The following is a 13,434-nucleotide window of genomic DNA, read 5'->3' on the forward strand; positions in this document are numbered from 1 at the left end:
GCACTTGCAGCCCAGACAACACCAAAGAATAGGAAAAGCAACCTCAAACCCGTGTATGCTCAAAGCACAGTCTGATTCCCAGGGAGCCAACCACCCACTGATGTGTAGAAACAGCCATTCAAAGCAGGTAATACAGAGTCTTTGCAATGGAGTCTCTGAGTAGAAGAAGGGAGTAAACCTAGTTACTGCAAAGACAGCACCTGTGGGTGCACCTCACCAACCCAGACAACAACAGAAGTCACTTGGCATCAGTGGCCCCTTCTGCAGACAAAGGGGTGAAGATCCAGTCATAAGATGTCACCCGGATTCATAAAGAGCCAGAATATACTGTTGTTATTTCACAAATACACATACGTTTTTCAAATAGACAAGGAATTCAGCCTGGTTAATAAATGGTGCTTTTTTTTTTTTTCTTTTTCCTAGTTGGCCTGAGAATTTACCCATGTATGAAAGGAAGGAGCAAAATGAGAATTTTGCTGCCATGTTTCAGGGTGGGAATCACAGAATCCCAGCCTGGTTTGGGCTGGAAGGGACCTTAAAGCTCATCCAGCTCCAACCCCTGCCACAGGCAGGGACACCTTCCACTAGAGCACCTTGCTCCAAGCCCCTGTGTCCAACCTGGCCTTGAACACTGCCAGGGATGGGGCAGCCACAGCTTCTCTGGGCACCCTGTGCCAGTGCCTCAGCACCCTCACAGGGAAGAGCTGCTGCCTAAGAGCTCATCTCAGTCTCCCCTCTGGCAGGTTAAAGCCATTCCTCTTGGCCTGTCCCTACAGGCCCTTGTCCAAAGCCCCTCTCCAGGATTCCTGGAGCCCCTTTAGGCACTGGAGCTGCTCTAAGGTCTCCATGGAGCTCAGCCTGTCTCCATAGGAGAGTTAGCTGGCCAAAGTGTTAAGCCTGAAGCCACCTCATATCAAAAAAGAGCCCCCCTAGATGTGACAATCCAGCACAGCAGTCATTTCACTCCTTCTGTTACCTCCCAGATTTTGGACCTTCTAAGGTGGTGGCCCTTCTTCTGACAGAGCACCAGCTAGAACATTCTATGCTTCAGGATAAATGAGAAATCACCAAAAAGGTACTCACAGTGACATAGTGAGTGACAGCACTTTGCAGACTTTTGAAATCTGTTGCGACACACAATAAATTGCCCACAATCCAAATCTCAGGCACTGGCAATGGCTGCATGTTCATAGGATTCTTTCTAAATGATGGAGAACAATAGGTTCAACTATGAATGGGATACTGAGTTCCACTAGTATCAGCTCCCCAGCTGCACAGAGCTGGTCACAGCCTTGGCAAAACAACAGCATCTAGGCTCATTTTAGATCCTCAAAGAAGTACTGTAACAGATGGGAACCTATTTGGGAGTTGATTCCCTCTCATGACTGAGAGGCATAACAAAGTATGTTTGTGTCACAGTGCATTCAGTAGAGTCCACATGTGTATGTATGTTCATGGTGACTGTTGAAAAGAGGCAGGGAAACATGAGGGTGCAGCTGTTCCATGAGCTTCCCATTTGGGCACGCTGGGGCACCTGGCCAACACTGCGTGGCCAACACTGAGATGATGAGAAAGTGCACGGACCCACGAGTAAACAATGGCAGAGCTGGCATAAAGCTTATTGTGTTTCTAAGGGTATAAAAGCAGGAGCCTCTTGAAGCTGAATCCAAGGCCTCAGATTTGGGTGGACGCACCGTGTAGGAACCTTCCCAATTACCTGAGACTCCCAGCATCAGCTGCAATGAGGCTCCCCAGCTGAAGTGTGTGCCCGGAGGATGGTTCAGTGGTGACTGGTGATGTACTTCTTACTCTCTGTTCTCTCTGTGCTGTATTGATTCGATCCATTGCTAATTTTCATTTGTACTTTACTTTCATATATTACATATATATATCTGATTTGCTTTATTGTACTTATTTACTGTATGTAGGTACATACCCGATTCACGTTAGTGTGCTTGTTTGCTTTAGTGTGCTTGTTTAATAAACTGTGCATATTATACAGCTAGTGTTTGGTCATTTTGTTGCCTGCCCTGCCTATCAGCAGAATAGCCACCCAAGCTGTAATAACCCTTTGTTGTCTCCCATCTCCTGTGCCTCTCTAGGTCAGTCTAGGCCCAAACGTTATAAGAACAGAATAGCTTCCAAATGATACAATTTTCAGTCAAGAATAATGTCCCCAGTTCCATCAAGTGGGATAATAGCAATGTTAGAATCATGGAACAGCTGGTGTTGGAAGAGAACATCCAGTCCCAAATCCCTGTCACAGGCAGGGACACCTTCCACTAGAGCTGCTCGCTTCAAGCCCTGTGTCCAACCTGGCCTTGAACACTGCCAGGGATGGGGCAGCCACAGCTTCTCTGGGCACCCTGTGCCAGCGCCTCACTACACAAACAACCCATTCCCAAGTTGCCAAGGGTTAGTGTACCTCACAGGAGGCAAAGCAAGTGTTCCCAGTTGCAGAGGGCAGCCAGCACAGCGCAGGTAGAGGTCAGCTGATGGAGATGCTGATTTCCTCCAGAGCTTGCACCAAGACCAGAAAGTGCTTGCTGTCCTCCTTCCCCAGGATGGGGGATGTCACATGCTTTGCCCTGAGAGAATATGGGACAGATAACTGTGGTCGCCCTTCTTGCCCCAGACTGGAGCTAAGCTACTAGCAGCAATCTTCAAAGTAGTAGTTCAATGATTTAAGGACTGGAGAAATCTGAAATAAAAAGACCAAAGACACCACTAGTGGGAGCTCAGCATTCACGACATGCCAGTCTCTTCCCTCCGGAGCTCTCGAGAGTAAGATCTCTTTTGCTAACATAAGTTTTTATTATGGTACCAATACAGGCACCCTAGCTACTCCTTGCCCACTGCTGGACTGCAGCTTGAGAGAAGAAGGGATGTCAGAATCTACTCCCAAGTAAGTCGTATCAGAGCTGCTACTCCAAATGGTACCAGAACCCAGTGTACCAAAGCCAGTGGATTTCTGTACACCTCAAGAGCCATCCTGGGTTATAGTCCCAGAGCTTCACTACAGCTGCCACAGAGCTTCACTACAACATAGACATATCACTTCTATTCTTCTTCTGCTTTTCTCTACAAGAGGACACTCCTAACAAGTCTGTGACCCTGAAATCCTGGGTCAAGGGAGCCTGTAGAACCTGTTTGTGTACAAGAACATTCTTTGACAAAAGTTTCCAGCTGATGGCCAGATTCAGACGAGGTTCGTGCAGGCCCTGGGCTTCTTCTTGCCAAAACTAAGATCCGAGAGAGATATTTTGTCAGTCTCTGCTAACTTCTTTACACATTATCTGATTCTTTTTCCTTTTCTTCTTTGCAACAGGCTGAGACACTCCTATTAACCATCCCTTGGAAGAGTTTAGTTTACAATGCAGATCCTTTGCCAACTAGGAGCATCACCCCCTTGAGTTATAGGCCTTTAATTGCCCTCCATCCTTAAGTCATTAGTGGTACTTGTTCGTTCCTTGCCTGAAGGAAAGATGATAGTGATCATTCCCCAAGGATTCCTCACATGACCACAGCTGCTGTAAAGAGTTTGCCCATCTGGGAAAGCTGACCCACAAGACTGAAACAGGAAAGATATCTTGCTCTTACTCTGGAAATGGAAAATATTCTTAAAAAAAACCCTGTGCTCCAAAGTGATGACTTGCCGTAAGTCTGGCAAACAATTTTCCAATTGAAATAGATTTTAATCAGCAGTACATTTCAGTGGTTAAAAGGTTAAAAATTTTCACCCATTGACTCAGTCAATGAATCAAGTGTTTTGAGGAAAGTAGAAATAAATATACCCTGCTCTTTTCAGTCCCACAATAAATTGCAAATGCCAGGGAAAGGGAAGGAGAAAAGGATTTCTTCACTAGAGGGTAGAGCCTTGGGCCTACACAATGATTCCTTTTTCTGCTCCCTTTCTCTGGGAGCAGAAGGGGCCTGAAAGGTGAGACAATGATCACAAAAGACAAAGGTATTCTTTCTTAAGTCAGGTGTGGGAAGCAACAGAATAGATTTTTGCAGTCCTATGAGGGACACTCGGGAGGGAAGCAAAGTTATTAGGTACCTCACTGACCAAACAGCTGCTGCAGAGCATCCTTACCTCACTCACCTGAGTCAGCTAAGACTGCCTCTTGCAAGTACATAACTTTCTGCTCCACGGACAGCCCAACTAGTAGCTCATAAAACACATGGTAATTCCTCTCACCGTGGGCCTGGCAGGGGATACGGTTCTTACAGTTGACTCATATCCAGTTCCAAAACCCTATAGAACACATTCAAAGAGCAGGGCACTGAAACTTCTGAAGTCAGGAGCCACTCAACACCTATTTTATTTGAAAAGTTTCCAGGATTTCTCCGACACCTTAGGATCATTCCATCTTGAGAGCAGCCCCTTTCACACAGCTCCAAAATCTGACCTTTTCCACGTTCCAGACATTGAGAAAAATTAAGTTGAGGAAAGATTTAACTTCCAATAATTCCTAATAAGTAGCTTAACTAAACCTGTTTGAGACTGAACATTGTCCTATTTTATTAAAATAAAATAAATGATCACTTTGTGCTACACGTGGGGGACATATTTTTTGCTGTAAGAACAAATGGGAGGTAAATATCATACTTAGTCCCATCCCTGTTATTTAACAGTGAATTTAAGATTAAATCTGTACGGGGGAGAGAAAGACACCTCTAGGAGGGAGGAGCTCATTGGTCCTCACCTGAAATACCACATGAGACTTCTCCAGCAGGGACTGGGAGATGGATTTTCCCACCATGATATCACAAGTGTAAGATAACCGCAGATCCTGTCAGAAGCTAGATTCTATAGATTCACTTCTCTGAAGGTTTAGCAGAGGGTGTTGTTGCTGAGAAACAAGGGTATGACCTGACCAACTTGGTCTGAATTTTGAAAAGCAAGAAAATGGTGCATGAAATTCACTGTCAATAAATGTAAAGTGATGCCACAGGTTGAAGCAATCCCAGCTTCACACAAGCTGACAGGCTCTAAGGTAACCACTGCTGTTTAGGATGAAGACCTTGTGGTTATGATAGACAGTTCCACGAAAATATCAGCTCAGTGCTTGGCAACAGTCAAAATAAACCAAAACAACCAAAACAAAACCAAAAAAAAAAAAACAACAAAAAAAAACAAAGCCAAACAAATGAAAAACAAAACTAAAAAAGCCACATATGTTCAAAATAAAAAAGGACATTTTACACGGAACTTGTTAGACCTGTAGAACACTTGCCAAAGACTGTTGCAGAGTCATGAAGTTTGTGTGAGTTCAAGAGGAAACTGGGAAACCACAAGAGTATTGGAAAAACTTCGAGCTGCTGCAAATGGCTAAGATCTAACAAAGTGTTAAGAAAAAAGCATTATATGTATTTGGCATGTTCTTACTGTTGCACCAGTGAATGCTTGTGGCTAGTGTTGGAGACACAAAATTGTATTAGATGGCTCCTTGCTATAAACCTGTTCAGCCTTTCTTACTTCCTTAATTTATCACCCATCATGAGAGGTGAAGATCTATTCTTTTCTGGGGGAAAACTAAAAGCAAAACAGGAATGTAAACTCACTCTTTTCATATCCTGATGATAACAGAGTGTAAGGGAGAAAGAACTATCACAAGAGCTCTGAGCACTGCTAGACCTTTACTCACCCAAGCACCCCTTGACAGCTGAGAAGGATAGCATCCCAAGATGTTCCTTTAACTCACTGTCGCAGGTGGACATTCAGAAGCTTTCCAAAATGGCTTGAGTTGTCACTGAGGATGGTTCTGGCATTCCCAGAACTCTCCAGGATGGACAGAACATTGCAGGGCTTCAAGAAAAGAGGGAGAGAAGACTTCAGGAGCCATCAGGGGTTTCAAATTGCAAGCTTGAAAATCCAAGAGAAATGGGACTTCAATGAAACAATTCTTGACTGGCTGAAGAGCCTCTTTTAAAGTTTATCTTGGTATGATTACCTCTAGCCATTGATGAGTTGCTCTATGAGCTCTTTGCCTTCACTGCTATGATCTTTCACTTTACTTTTTCTCTGTCTTTGTTCAGATTCACCTCACTGCTATAAGGTCTTTAAGGTAGGTACCATCTGTTCAAACAGGTAGAGCACCCTATACATCAGGGCTCACAGATGCTAAAATAAAGGACAAGCCCTTAAGTCTTTACGGGAGCCTCACCTTGAACCACAAGCCATCCAAAGTCCAGCTCAGTTAAATAGGAACAAAGAAATAACATAAACAGTATGGCCTCCTTACCCTGTCACCGGCTTCTACTTCTTGCCTAACTGTCAGAGCATAAAGCCAAACTCAGTTGCCTCTTACCTGTTTGATCTCTAGTATAACATGGCCAGACATTGCACAATTGCTTTGGCAGCTTCTGTTTTACCTGACCCACTGTGCACAATGGGGTAAAAGAGGTAAGGAAGCTGGCATTAAACCAGAAGTACCTAATTTAGACATATCAGAGGACCTGTTGCAGTAAATCAGTGGAATTGCAGTGATTTACAAGTGAAGATCACATACTATTTGAAACACCGAGACAACCTGACAAAACAAGCCCACATAAGGTTTCACTGTGGAATGCCAAACACCTTCTCTTCCACTCCTATGACCTGATGTGCAGCTAAATTCAAACCATATCTGCACAGAGTGAAGTAAATATTCATCTTATTAATGTTGGCTACTGACAGCCTTCACACAAGAGCTGGAAAGATAAACTTTTGGACAGTGGAATACAAAGATGAAAATCTTACATAAAGAAATTAAGAAGCCTTTGAAAAAGTACCCCAATTGCCTACCTGATGCCGACACTCTGATCTTGCCCTGAGGACTGGGATAGACTAAAGGCAGTTTCTGCTATGGCAAAGGTGTGTCTAGATGTACAGAAATAAACCCTCAGCTAACTGACTTCACATTTCTACCTCGCAAATACAGCACCAAAAGGTTACACACAAGTGATCTACTTTAGAGATGGGCCAGTATCTTGATATGAGTAATGTGAGGAACCGTGGAAATCAGAGCTTTGTTCTTTGCTGACATCTGGTTAATACCACTGCTACAAGCTGCTGCAAAGATCAGGTCCTCTAGAACCTTTTCAATCTAACCTGTGCCATGGTGTTTAATATAAAGGACACCAGCAGAATTATGTGCACTAGAGAAACCTGCCTACGTTGCTAGCTCTGGTAGGGCTGTACAGGTGAGGAGAGCATATAGCCAGAACTTCCCAGGACCACTGAATTCAGGACCTTCAGCAATACTGAAGAAAAGTGACCTAAGAGTTTGGCTCTGTAGCATGACAGGTATGAGCAACTACAACTTTGCCAAATGTCTTTTTTTACTTCATGTGGCATTCATCCTGTGCTATCAGACAACTGGAGAGAAAGCAAATACTTTCTGGAGGACAAACAGAATGGAGTTTAGGAAGTCATTTGAGAAAGAGAAACATATGGGGCATTTTTTGAGAGAGTCCCTTGGTGGTACTGCTGAACCCAGGGCAGCTGCACAGCCACAGGTTTGGAGTAGACACTGAGGTCTTTGAAAGGATTAATAGAAATCAAAATTTGCCCAATGTAAGTCTAGGACAAAAACAAGAAATGGAAAAAAGAACCATCCAGTTTGAATTCCCTGCCATGGGCAAGGACACCTTCCACTAGAGCAGCTTGCTCCCAGCCCCTTCCAGCCTGGCCTTGAACACTGCCAGGGATGGGGCAGCCACAGCTTCTCTGGGCACCCTGTGCCAGCGCCTCAGCACCCTCACAGGGAAGAACTTCTTTCTAAAGTCCCATCTAAATCTACAAAAGCTCAGAACACCCAGCCTGTCCATCTCTGTGTGATGACACCGCCTTGTACACAGCCTTCACAGTCGTTTATTTCAACAGGATGGTGAGAGTAGAGGGTGCAGGACTATGTAAGGAGCAGTGTTAGGTGCTTCTCTTTCAAGCACAACAGTGAACCCATGATTTAAAAGCTGTTAAAGATGCAGGGCCTGAGCTTCCCATAGCTGAAGGCAACAGGAATCGCTAAAGCCACCAAGGACACCAGTGTTAACAAACTCTCATCCTGCAAGTCTTTCTGACTTACCACCCACTTCATGCAACATGAATGGTATGTCAAATTCCTACTTTTGTCCCTCTGCAACACCACAGAAGTTACACCAGCCTCCAAACCTCTTTTCCCCTGCCCATAAAATGTATTTGGGTTTTTTTAGAAGCCATTTCAGGACTGCGAACCATTTAACAAGAGAGGTGAAGATCCCTGCACACATCTGTGAGAAAGTCTGCTAACTAGGATGAGCTGTTCTCTCTGGTGTGTGACTGCAGAGATTCAGTGTGTGCTCCCTGTGCAGCAGAGCTTAGGGGCACACTATACACAAGCCAGGAGTTCCCTCTGCAGCTGTGCTCCTCCTCACATCGTTCAGTGTAGGCATAACAAATACTGCAATTCAGCCTTTACCTAGCTTTACTGCAGAACATCAGTTAATCAGCCACGAGATGCATCAAATTAATTCTATTTTCTCCCACGGTAGCCATGGATTTATCATGTGCTTTCTGTTGCTGAACCAACAGTAGCTGTGAAGGATAACAAACAAGCCCATGTGACTTCAAATTAGCTTCAGAATACCACTGACAACACATACTCCAGTCTGGTTAGATCGTCAACCTCCTCAACTTCTATGCAGGGATCTTCACACATGTACACCTGAAATGCATAGATACATTACTGAAAATCAGGAAAGTTCTTCATTCCAGTACTGGAGACAACACGAGTACGTTTCTGCATGAATTCAGTCTCTAGCGTATTGTCAGTGATGTCTTCTGCTTCCCACATATCCTTTCAGACCTTCATCACGGCTGCTGGCCAGATGCGGGTCCTTGTAGATGGCCATTTGCTTAGATTTTCAGTGGTTAGTCGTGGCAGCAGCAATTCGAAGTTCAGCCATGCTGCTTAGACCAGTGAACACAAGGTGTGACTATGGACTCTGCAGTCTGAAGGACCCCTAAACCCTCTTTGGCATCTACCTCCCTTGAATAATCTGACGTACGTATTGGATCCTCTGCTCACTGAGGAAGGAAGCCCTGTTCACTGTTTCTCTGAGGGTTTTGATCTATCAAAGATCTGGGAAGGTCACATTTAAATCTGTGGCCTTGTTGCACAGGCAGCACAGATTTTCTGTCTGATAGAGCTCTGTTTGTCTAGAGAATCCCCATTCCCAGAGCCCCTGGATAAGGAGCTAGAATCATAGAACAGTTTGGGTTGGAAAGGACCTGAAGATCCTCTAGTTCCAACCCCCCTGCCATGGGCAGGGACACCTCACACTAAACCATATCACCCAAGGCTCTGTCCAGCCTGGCCTTGAACACTGCAAGGGATGGAGCACTCGCAACTCCCTTGGGCAACCCATTCCAGTGCCTCACCACTGTTACAGTAAAGAGCTTCCTCCTTATATCCAATCTAAACTTGCCCTGTTTAAGTTTTAACCCGTTACCCCTTGTCCTACCACTACAGTCCCTAATGAAGAGTCCATCCCCAGCATGCCTATAGGCTGCCTTCAGATACTGGAAGCTGCTCTGAGGTCTCCACACAGCTTCTGTTCTCCAGGCTGAACAGCCCCAACTTTCTCAGCCTGTCTTCATACAGGAGCTGCTCCAGCCCCTGATCATCCTTGTGGCCTCCTCTGGACTTGTTCCAACAGTTCCATGTCCTTTTTATGTTGAGGACACCAGAACTGCACACAATGCTCCAAGTGAGGTCTCACAGGAGCAGAGCAGAGGGGCAGGATCACCTCCTTCGACCTGCTGGTCACACTCCTTTTGATGCAGCCCAGGATACGGTTGGCTTTCTGGGCTGCAAGTGCACACTGGAGCCGGCTCATGTTCATTTTCTCATCGACCAACTCCCCCAAGTCCTTCTCTGCAGGGCTGCTCTGAATCTCTTCTCTGCCCAACCTGTAGCTGTGCCTGGGATTGCTCCCACCCAGGTGTAGGACCTTGCACTTGGCATGGTTAAACTCCATGAGGCTGGCATCAGCCCACCTCACAAGCGTGTCGAGGTCCCTCTGGATGGCATTCCTTCCCTCCAGGGTATCAACCGAACCACACAGCTTGGTGTCATCGGCAAACTTGCTGAGGGCGCACTCAATCCCACTGTCCACGTCAGTGACAAAGATGTTGAACAAAGGATATTTTCTTCTGCGCTTTCAGTGACAATAATCCTGGTATGTTTTGCTTTTTTCCAGTTCTCTCACCTTTTTCCTGTGCCATACTGCCTTGGGACTGAAAACTTGACTTCTGCTCAGAAGCTTCCTTAAAGCCATGATTCTTGTGCTGTTCCCTAGGCCTGGCATTGCATGCCTTCCATGGTGAATCATGTTTCTGAAAAGAGCCTTCAGCACTTTGCACTGCAATTGATTCAGTGACTTTTCCACTAACAGCAAGATGCTTTCCACACTTCTTGTTAAAACTGGGTTTCTTACTGCTTGTGGTGGCTTCCTCCTCCTTATCACTACTGTCCTCGTGTTCTTGTCCTTACGTCATATCCTCTTGTTTATAGGCCTTTCATTTTTTTTCCCTGCCACTTGGACAGTAACTGTTCTTCACAAATTCTCCCCAGATCAGATTCTCTTTTATAATTTCTCTTGTATTCTCTTCCCTTGTAGGCTCTTTTTCCCCGGCATAACTTTTTATGGCCATTTTCTTCACTTCCCTGAAGCCTCACCAGCTTCTGGCTTTCTAAGCGGTCTTCTTCAAGGGTGTCATCTTTTTCAGGCAATGACTCTTTGCCCTTCAGCTGGCCTTTATTTTTACCTTCCCACTGTCTCCCACAGTGGATCTTTGAATCTCCTGGGGAACCTGCTTTTTTCTCACAATTCAATAGTTTCTCTTTTCCAGGTTTCTGCGATGAATCTTCGATCAGGAAGGACACTCCAGTGTTCCAGAATATGTGAGTGCTTATCTCAATTTACCCACGAAAGGAAACACTGTGCATTTTGCTATGAAATAAGCTACAAAGAGAGGTCAGATCCTCCTAAGCAGTAATTTACTGCTCTTCTATAGAACTGAACAAGCATTTGCAGAACCATACCTGTGCACCTGAGGAGTATCAAAGTGACTGTCCTGTTCCAGGTTAATCTCTATTTTATTTTGTCATGAATCACACTTATTTTCTTCTTTTATTAGGGCTCTTGACAGAGGTCAGTTAAATACAGACAACTGAATGAGTATCCATGATTTTCCACAGCAGGCAAAGGTTTAGCATGCTGTAGTTTGAGAAAGCTTTTGCTTCTCCAAAATCCTTTTCTGTGCTGGAGAAGACAGAAACACATCTAATGATCTATATCAAATAAATGCCAGTAACTAGTTAACTCAGTTTCCTAGGTATCCAGAATCACAGTTGGACCTGTATGAGCAGCTTGAGTAGATGCTGTATCACTGGTTAGAACTGAAAAGACCACAACTGTTTGTTAACAAAGAAAAAACCAACCAAACTAACTTTATACTGCAGTACTAGAATCTGCACAGGTACTTAATTAGTAGAAAGGATACAAAAATATAAGCCCTATTTTTTCATGTTTATTTATTATTATTCCCCCTTTTATTTGAGCACTTCTCTCTTATCAAGCAAATACATACATGGTAAATTTAACTATATATTGTAATTACAATTATATAGTATCTTATTTTCCAGAGGATAATCTTTTAAATGTTCTACAGTGCAAGAGAAACACATTCATGAACAGAGCATACTCAATATTTGACCTGTCAAGAAAACAGTTTAGCCAAAATAGCAAAATTTATGAGGAAACCAGCTCTCATCGCAAATAACGTCTGTCCCTGAACAGCTCTCCTGAAATCTCACTGGAGAAAAAGCTAAATAAATAAGGGAACTAATTAATGATGGATGCGAAAAGGAGAGAAGAAATCAAGTGGTAGAAAAAGAAATACAATAGAGTAGACAACAACAGTAACAATTCATAACAAGACATAAAATATTGCCAGAAGATTGCCCCTCCTCTGGGGCAAGATGTGTATAAGGATAGTGCATGTTAGTTGCCCACAGCAAATGGATTTTCAAATCATTGTAACTGAGCGTATAGCAGGATTTTTGTTGATACATAACCGTACTGCAAAACCACACTGCATAAGTCCTGTCAATTCCTTTGTACACCAAATAGAACTCCTAATACAGACCCGGTGCACGTCTGTGAAATTGGCTGGCTCCACTTTTTCTTTTAGCAAGATGGGTCTGGTTTTGAATGGCATGTCCCATGAACAATGTTCAAGGCCTTCCAGGATCTGGCTAAACTGAACAAGAAGTCAAAAGCAAACTATTTCACAGAACTCCTCCTGAGAGCATTGTCACTAGCTGACACTCTAGGAAATGTTCAGTATTACAACTGTTAATGAGCATTGCTTTTATCTTTATCTTTCCTCTGATCATACATAGGAAATAAAGGATCTGAAAGTACCCAAAGGATTAGTCCTGACCTCTCAGCCTGTTGAAGAATATCATTTATATCCTTTCCAGATATAATGATCCTTTCTTTTACGAGTCAACCTCTTGCTCCTTCAGATAGACCAAAATACCACTTGGGCTCCAGACTCTACTTCTTCCTATTTCTCTGAATGAAGTGCTAATGTCAGAGCCTGGTTTTGATTCCCTGGTCACTAAACTCTTCAAGGCAAAGGACCAAACCAGAGAACAGTAAGGGCATAACTGAAAGAAAATGATAGACCAGAGAAAGGTCTATCATCTATCAAGAAAGGAAAACTTGCAGGTGAATGGAAGAGGAGGATGTGGTTAAGGAAAAAATCTCATAGCGAGGAAATCCAAAAGTCTGCAACATCTTTCCAAAGGGCAAAAAGGTTAAAAACCCTCCTGCTAGGGGTGTTTGTGACTACTTTAGAGATTACATTAGCCAGTGGTGGGTGAGGAACAACCGGCACACGGGACACAGGGAAACTCCATTATATGTTTTGTCCTCTCACCTCTTTCACTGTTAAACTCTTCTCTCCCTTTGCCTCTTCTTTCTCTTACTCTTTGCTCTTCACTCAGCTCATAGATTCTCTACAAGCGGAAGAGAAACTTCTACACTTTACAGCCTTACAACACCTCTCAGTAGATAACAGAGGACCTAGCAGTCAAGATTCTGTTACTAATTCCTACCATCATCATAATTTCACAAAGCATTAACTTATTTGAAGGCTGAAATACAGTGTCTGGAAGCCTTTACTCAGATGTTGGACTTATCAGATGCTGGCAACATATTTACCTGTCTTACAGCACTGAACCCTGCATCTCAGTGATTGTGACTGCAGTGTACAAACAAAACCAGCCATTCCCAACAGTAATGGGGCCTGCAAAGACACACAAGGGCCAGTGGGGAATTCTTGAGAGATGGGATAGAGCTGAGAGGATTAGCTGTGCTGTTTGGTGCAAATGTTTT

General features: G+C 44.0%; 1 protein-coding gene and 1 long non-coding RNA gene across 2 annotated transcripts in view; one reads left to right on the forward strand and one right to left on the reverse strand.

Annotated features, from left to right (window-relative positions):
* Nucleotides 1-13,434, forward strand: part of ARHGAP44 (Rho GTPase activating protein 44) — a 240,279-nt gene that overhangs the window by 129,930 nt on the left and 96,915 nt on the right. The window lies entirely within an intron of this gene.
* On the reverse strand, nucleotides 4,112-6,032 carry LOC130607114 (uncharacterized). Its single transcript, XR_008974164.1, has 3 exons — nucleotides 5,569-6,032; nucleotides 4,710-4,890; nucleotides 4,112-4,208 (listed from the first exon to the last, which is right to left on the reverse strand). It is a non-coding gene; the product is annotated as an uncharacterized LOC130607114 (long non-coding RNA).

This window comes from Pezoporus wallicus, unplaced genomic scaffold (assembly GCF_028554395.1).
Source record: "Pezoporus wallicus isolate ANWC-B61680 ecotype Strahan unplaced genomic scaffold, APGP_CSIRO_Pwel_v1 contig_7876, whole genome shotgun sequence".
NCBI lineage: Eukaryota > Metazoa > Chordata > Aves > Psittaciformes > Psittacidae > Pezoporus > Pezoporus wallicus.